We start from the raw sequence: 7,967 nt of genomic DNA, 5'->3' as shown, positions 1-7,967 counted from the left end.
TGACTCAAAGCTAGGTTGGGAGATACCCTGTGTACAGTGAAAATGCATCTTCCTCAGGGGCTGAGTGGGCCGACCTCAGGAGAGAGGAATTCCACAGCCAGTGTGCATTTCTGGACGGTTAGATGCTCTTCGGTTAGTTCATCTCTCTGGGCTTCAGCCGGCAGCCTGTGTTGACATCAATTTACATCCAGTGAAGGAAGATTTTGAAGAACCTCGAGGGTCTGTCTGGTCAGAGTTTGGGGTGAGTCTGCTACAGAGCAGAAGTCGCTGATGGCTCTTGAACAGTAAAATAAAAAGGGAAAGGAAGCAGGCCACCTGTGCAGAGGGCACAAACCATTCCATGTGGTTTAGAGCCAACAATTAGGGCTTATGCAAATCAGATCTAATCAGACCTAGCTCAAAAACTTTCCATGGCTCCCAGCAGCCTGCAGGGCAAACTTTTTTTTGTTTTGTTTTGTTTTTTGTTTTTGTCTTTTTGTTTTTCAAGACAGGGTTTCTCTGTGTAGCCCTGGCTGTCCTGGAACTCACTCTGCAGACCAGGCTAGCCTCGAACTCACAGAGATCCGCCTGCCTCTGCCTCCTGAGTGTTGAGATCAAAGACATGCACCACCACCGCCCGGCCTAAAAACTCTCCTTTCTTACCTCTGTCCAGACAGGACTGGTCAAGGCTGTGCAGATCACAGGCCAACACCGGTTAGCTCTCTGTTCCACCGTCTTAGAATTCTTATTACCTTTCTTTAATTACATTTATTCAGTTAATGTGTATATGTGTCGTGTGTGGGGAGGTGTCAGAGGACAATCTGTGGAAGACGTTCTCTTCTCCCACCATAAGGATTCTGAGAATCAGAACTCAAGCCAGGAGACTTGGCAGCAGGCCTGTTGAGCCATCTTGCTGGCCCAGATTCTCAGTTTTCTGAACTAAGATCACCGTGTTTGGTAGGAGAGCAGGGGCTCCTCTGTTCGATCCTTGTTGCCCTCACCTTTCCTACCCACACACCACTTCTCTCTCACCCTTTGAACTCAGAGAAAGCAGAGGTGTTGTCTTATTCGTGTTTCTATTGCTGTGATGAAGCACCATGACCAAAAGTAAGTGGGGAAGGAAAGGGTTTATTCGGCTAACCATTCCACATCACTGCTCGTCACTGAAGGAAGTCAGGACAGGGACTCACACAGGGCAGGAACCTGGAGGCAGGAGCTGATGCAGAGGCCATGGAGGAGAGCTGCTCACTGGCTTGCTTCCCAAGGCTTACTCAGCCTGCTTTCTTATAGAACCCAGGACCAGCAGCCCAGGGATAGTGCCACCCACAATGGGCTGGGCCCTACTCCACCAATCACTAATTAAGAAAATGTCTACAGGCTTGCCTTCAGCCTGATCTTATGGAGGCATTTCCTCAACTGCGGCTTCCTCCTCTCTGATGACTTTAGCTTGTGTCAAGTTGACATTTAAAAAAAAAAAAAATTAGCCAGCACAGGCAGAATCCTAGTCTTGCCTTAAAGATAGAGGGCGCCAGGCAGGGAGGAAGGGAATGAAAAGGGCCCTCTGCAGCTATCACTTCCCTGGGCTTGTTTCGGAGTATGAATCTCAGTATGTCAGCTTCTTCTGAGACACTGTAGCAACCAGTTTCCAGACGGCTTGGTCAGTGGTTGAAAAACCCGTCTGATGCAGACAGCAGGTACTTCCATTGCCCAGACAAGGCTGGAGATCTGGTAAGGAGAAAATTCTGTTTTATGACCTAAAGACCAGCCTCTCTTGATACCCCTGCCCTGGTGACAAGAAGAAAGGAAGGGCCTGGAGGACTAACTGTTCTGCCTGGTGCAAAGGCCTCTCCCTCAATACAGGTGCTGGCAGGCTCTCACTGCAGAGCCCCCTCTGTGGCGTGGTCCCCCTTCCCCATCTTCCATTTCCACACACTACGCTCACTCTCACTCAGGCTTGCCTGCGCTTTCCTTTGCTCACGCTGCTGCTTTTGACACACAACTCGGATGGCGGAGCTCCCTTTTTCTTGTTTGCTACCCCCACCCCCACCCCTGCACCGCCCCCCCCCCCAACAGCCGTGGGGAGCTCCAGCTTGCCTGCCCTGTTGCTTTCTTTCTCAAACACTAATAAAATTGTCATCAAGTTTCCTTCTGGATCCATTTTAAATTACTTTATTTACAAGACTAAGATCCTGCAAAAGAGCCCCTGTGTCCCAGGATTACATCAGGACATTTACACACACACCGGCTGAACCTGGAATGCCCTCACCCGTGGCTTTTTGTTTTGTTTTGAAGTGCTGTGTCTCGCGTGGCCATATGTTCTGCCCCCGTCTCCCGTGGTAGTATGTTCTGCCACCCAGCCTTGGTTCTGAGTTCTGAATCTACTTGTTTCAGAACTTGCTCATGACCTGGTGTGCCATGAATGCACCAGGACATCCTGGGCACACATGGACAAGTTGAAGGGCTACACAGAGAAGCCAATCGCCTATGAAAGCTGGGAGACACCACCGAATGAGCCATATGGATGGCTGACTTCTGACTCACAGAGAAGGACTTGATCCCAGCGCTTCTTAAAATACTGGCCTCTAGGCCTAGAGAAAAAGCTCAGTGGTTTAGAGCACTTGTTCCTGTGGAGGACCTGGGTTCAATTCCCAGCACCCACATGACAGCTCACAACCATCTGTAACTCCAGTTTCAGGGGGTCTGACGCCCTCTTCTGGCCACCTGGGGCACTGCATGCACACCAATACATACAAAAATTTTAAAAATAGGAAAAATAAAAAAAACAAAGTACTGGCCCCTAGATTTGTAGGTCAGAATGAGGGCTCTGTGAGAATGTTGCAGATCCCATGTCACAGTGAGCAAGACTGGACCAAGAGGGCAGTGATTAACATAAATGTAACTGCCTCCCTTTCCCCGCTTCTGCCTTACAGGACCGGCAGCCTTATGCTCCTGAACCAGACTTACCTCGAGCTGGAGAGTGGATGGCCCTGATCAGTGGCCATGACCTCAAGCCTTTGGAGCTCTTTCAATGGATGAGAAGAACCAGAACAGGAACTGTAAAACAGAAGGTAAAATAACACTATTCCAGCAAACACTTTTCCACAAAGTAGGAAGCAGACTCCAGCTACTTGTCATGGCCACACAGCGAGAGGCAAGGCCCTCACTACAGGCTTGTCTTATTCCAGGAGCTAAGATACTGACACCTGAAGCCTCCTGGGGTTGGGCCCCGACTCCTGCCACCATAGCTGCATAACCTTGGGCAAGTGACTCTTCTCTCTCATCCTTATTAATTAATTATTCATCTTAACAACTTAGGGCCTACCTCCAATGCTGTGGGACTTGATTGGAAATTGCTTAGCATGGCTGTGGGCAATACCCTTGCTACTGCTTAGCCCTGGGCCCAGAGGGACACGGCACAGTTACTTAGGGGTCTAAGCAACCACTGGCTACCAAATTTAGTCGTCATCAGGGGCAAGTTGCTTAACTGTGTGGCTCTCAGTTGCTTTAGTCCATCAAAAGGACTCAGAATAGCTTTATCCCATCGAGTGGTCGTGAGGGATAAGTGAGTTACTGTGGCTGAGCTTTGATTTTTTTTTTCCATAAGCACTTTCTATATTTTTAAGGTTCTGAAGGCTATTCAAGGCCAGCATGAGAGGATGGGGCCCCCCAGCGTCCCCCCCCCCCCCACTGACTACAGCTCCAGACACTGCCATTTGGCTATTATTAGGCCCGAAGTCCTCATCTCAAATCCAGATGGGGCATAAGAGGAGCAGGCAGGGTCTGGGCTGGCAAGTGAGTGGCTGGGAACAGGGCTGGGAGGCTGGATGTGGCTTTGGGCCCCACCCTGCCTGCAGCTGGTCCTGCAGCCACGTCTACACTTGGCTCTGAGGTTGGCGCTAAGCACTCCCTCCCACCACGGCCGCCTCCTCTGGGAAGGTTCAGAGGCCCCTCTGCAGTTTTAGCACTTTCCTACAGGTCCCCACAGGACCAGACTGCACAGAAGCTTGGAGTCTATACTGCTTGCCTCCGGAGCCATCTGCCTCCCCATCCATGGCTCTTCATGCATCCATTAAGGGTTCCTGGGTCTGCTGAAGGGGAAAGGCCCAGGCATCTGCATTCAAATGCCAGCCCTCCATCAACATGCAATGTCAACTTGGATGGGGATCTCCTTGTCTCTAAACTCCAGTTGTTTTAGTCTGTAAAGTGGACATATCCTGGCACCTACTTGACAGCGTGTGCAGGCTTAAACAACTCAAGTGTACACAGTAGGTGCTCAATATGTGCCAGGACTGATGTTATTTCATACTTGGGTGGATCAGACCCTGGGAAAGAAAGGTGTTTAAGAGGCTAGAGTCCATAGTGGCTCTACTCTTGACTTGCTGTGTGATTTGAAGCCTGTTCCTCGCCCTCTCTGGGACTCAGGTTACCTACCTGTATCATGAAGTGCACATCTTGAATTTTGGGATGGCGAGACCCAGCTCCTGAATTCACGAGCAGTAAGAGAATTCTCTTTTTAAAAATCTGGCAAAGTGTCACATGGACCACCCTCCCAAAGGGCAGCTGATTAGTGACTAGGAACAAGGGTCTGACTTTGAGTTGTGGGTGTCAGAGGACTTAGGCTTACTGGGACCACCTCATCCCCGTAAGGGTGACATCTCACAGGCCTCAACCTTCAAGGGTCCTTGTGACGTAACTGCCACACACGTACTGAGGACCAGGATCCAAATCACCAGATGTATCCCAGTGAACCAGGCCCTCCTTCTCCCAGCACCAGGAACCCCTTTAAAGTCATAGGAGGTCCAGGTTGGCCCACATGAAACCCTCCCCTTTGTCCCTGGGCTGTTCTTCTGATGTCCACTCCGCCCAGTAGGTGTTTCATAGCCCCTCCTCTCCTCCAAAGACAGGAGTTTGTTAAGCACAGTTGCCTGGAGACAACGCACACGGGCTAGATGACATCATGGATGAGATGACCTTGCCAAACCGGTTTGAGAAACAGGTCATCCATCAGTGCTGCTCCTCAAGCTACTGGCGGTGACCTTGGGGGCCTCCAGCTCTTCCCATGAAGAGAAAGGGCCCAGCGGGGTCCCATCAAAGAACCAGTTCTCTCTCAGACCTTGGTCCAGCCTTGTTTGCCTGACAGTTCCCTTTTATTCTCATTGTTCTTATCCGCTGCCTCTCGCTGTCTGCGAGCTGCCTTTCCTCCAGTCTCTTGGACACCAATCTAAGCTTTGCTCTCCGCAGCCTTGGGGATCCAGATACCTTCTCTCCTCCTGCTTCTGCTGCGCCACCAGTCACCAACCCGCCTGTCACTCCCCAGTTCTTTCTGTTGCTCCGCAGCCTCCTAGACTAGCTCGCACTCCCAGGATCAGACCTCAGCTAGCCTTATAGCCCCCGACGGCCACGTATCGGCATAGCCTAAGGTTAAGATCTTCCTGAATGGCTTGTGATTTTATGTTGTCCAGACTGGTGGGATGCTTAGAAAAACACCTCCATTGTGCAGAGGAGGAAACCAAGGCTCTGAGAAGCCTCAGGCCCCGAATAAGGCAGAACTGGGACCAGAAAACATAACTTTCCTTGCCTCTTGCTTGGCCCCAGGTGTGGTGGTGGTGGTGGTGGTGGGGTGTCGAGGGGGCGGGGGCAGAGTGAGTCAGGGAACCGTTGCTGCCAGCATGGTAAAAATCATCATTTTTGGACTTGAGCTTTGGAGCAAAATATTACCCTTGGCCCGTGAGCTGTTTCAGCCACTCCTCCCGAACTCTGCCAGGGCAGGGTTGGATGTGGAAGAATCCAGAGCCTTCCTGTTATAGCCCTTTGGAGGGCTGGGAGCCAGTGAGTCCTCAGTCAGTCCTGCATTTTTTACAGATGAGCAGATAGAAACTCAGGCCTCCCAGGTGCTTCAAAATTCATTCATCCTTCTCATCTGGCACTCAGGGCTCTTCACAAACATCACCACCGCTATTTCCTATCCTACCTACCCCTTCACCTCCTTTTCTCACTCACCAGCCTCCCAGCCTTTGCTCATACACTTCCTTTTCCATCAGATGAGTTTCTTCATACTCATCTTCAATAATATTTAGCATATCACCACTTCTAAGAAACCCTCCAAGATTTCTTCCATCTTAGAAACACCAAGGTTAGGAGAGGTGCTTTGGTACTGGGCAGAATTCCGGGGTGATGGCGCCAATACCTCCCTGGGTTTCAGCTCCCTCCTTGTAGAATCAGGCCATCTCACATAGTGGTTATCTTGGTGATCTGATGTACAGCACCTGCTGGGCATTCTCACAGGGCGTTTACTCTTCCCTGCCTGTGGTTATATAGTTCCTCACCACCTGCCCTGGGTCACCCTCTGATGCCCAGATCACCATCACCACCACCAGACACCTCCCCCCCTTTGCATGGCACCATCCCTTGCAAGAAGGAAGACAAAGAGGTGGGGTAGGTCAGACCAAAGGCGGGCCAGGGCTTGACCTGCCTACACCACAGTGAAGGAGCACAAGCTCTAAACAGGCAGTCGGGCTTTAGCGCTGAGCAGACGGCTCACTGGAGCAGACAGCTGCCACTCAAGCGGATCCTGAGACCCTGAAGGGATTTAGGCGTGTCCAGAGGGAAGGGTCGGTCCCCAGGGATGCAAGGTTTTCAGTACGCCTGATGTGGCCTTGGAGAGCCTTCATCCTCATTCTGGAGTGTAAGCTGGTATCTAGGCCAAGGAGAGGGCTTGGAACGCCAGCCTCCACGCTGGGTACTTCTTCCGCCTGACCCGCAAGCGACTGTCTTCTCTCGGTCTCATTTACCAATACATAAGATGAGAGGACCATCTCTTGAGTGTGGGAGGAAACGAATGTACAGACACATAGAGAAGACTCTCAGAATGGGCACGGGGCCTCTCTCCAGGTGTGTACAGGGTGGTCTTGGAGAACTCTGACCTGGAGCTCTCTGAGACAACAAGACCCACTCGGTTCCCACAATCCCACGTTAGAGACGTTAGAAGCACAGATTAGAATCAAGGCTAGGTGGTATAAACTGTAGCTCCATTACCTATAGGCTTTTGTCCTCATCTGTATAATGGGACAATTGGAATCTCATTGAGTTGTTATGGATATTATAATCTGGTACACGACACACACAAAATAAATAAATTGGTGCTCTTATAGTTTTTATTTGACTTACAGTTTTTACTTATCAAGCAGGATTCCAGACTCTATCTAGCCAGGCTCCACCCCAGTTTAGGCTCCACCCCACTTTTGTCTCCACCTAGACCGGTAGGGCAGCTCCACAGCCTCCAGGGCCGGACGCGCGGGGTGGCTTTCTCTACTGGGTCTGAGGTCTTGGGTCTTCTGGCTGACTCCTTATTTGATCTTGGGAATATTGGCTCTTTGGGGCCTTCTGTTTCCCCCATTTGTTGAGGGTTGTGAAGTTCATGGTCCATGTTTAGGACTACGAAGCATGCTGTATGGGCAGGGGAAGACGTACTACCGGTATGATTGATCCTGCTCCATCTCAGAGGGTCCTTGGCGACTCGATACAGGGTCAAGATGCTGCTAGTCATCCAGTACTTACCCTGAGATGGCAAAGACCAGGTGTCCCGCAAGCGCTGTGAGAGTAGGCGGAGCAAGCCTGAATACTGAAGCCAGTAGTGGGTGGAGTCCGGAGAAAGGATGTGGTCTCAGGAACAAAGGAAGGCGGGGAGGGGCTGTCTGGACCTTTCAGGGCTTATACGATCCCAGGCTATTTGCCCGGCTTGTGGCACCCTCCTGGACTTCGGCTTAAAGCCTTCATCCTGCCGAAGACCACCCGAGGAGGACGAGGACACCGCGGCAGCAGCCCCCCAAACTACAATACCCAACACCCCTGGACGGTGCGGGGCGGGAGTTTAGCGGGGGCGGGGCCCAAAAATTGAATTCCCCCAATAGGACCGGAGCAGGGGCGGGACCCAACAGGGAATTGGCTGGGACGGCTTGGCGGGGCGGGGCCAGCCAGCTGGCTGGCGC

General features: G+C 51.4%; 1 long non-coding RNA gene across 1 annotated transcript; it reads right to left on the bottom strand.

Moving 5' to 3' along the window:
* Positions 1 to 1,087: 1,087 nt before the first annotated feature.
* Positions 1,088 to 7,844, bottom strand: LOC128109137 (uncharacterized). The gene is made up of 3 exons (XR_008217683.1): positions 7,537 to 7,844; positions 2,944 to 3,033; positions 1,088 to 1,704 (listed from the first exon to the last, which is right to left on the bottom strand). It is a non-coding gene; the product is annotated as an uncharacterized LOC128109137 (long non-coding RNA).
* Positions 7,845 to 7,967: the final 123 nt, after the last annotated feature.

Source organism: Peromyscus californicus, unplaced genomic scaffold (genome assembly GCF_007827085.1).
Source record: "Peromyscus californicus insignis strain IS unplaced genomic scaffold, ASM782708v3 Scaffold_13__1_contigs__length_99412109, whole genome shotgun sequence".
In the NCBI taxonomy this organism is placed as follows: Eukaryota; Metazoa; Chordata; class Mammalia; order Rodentia; family Cricetidae; genus Peromyscus; species Peromyscus californicus.
The sequence above is the reverse complement of the archived record's forward strand: the minus strand, read 5'-3'. Positions and strand labels throughout refer to the sequence as shown.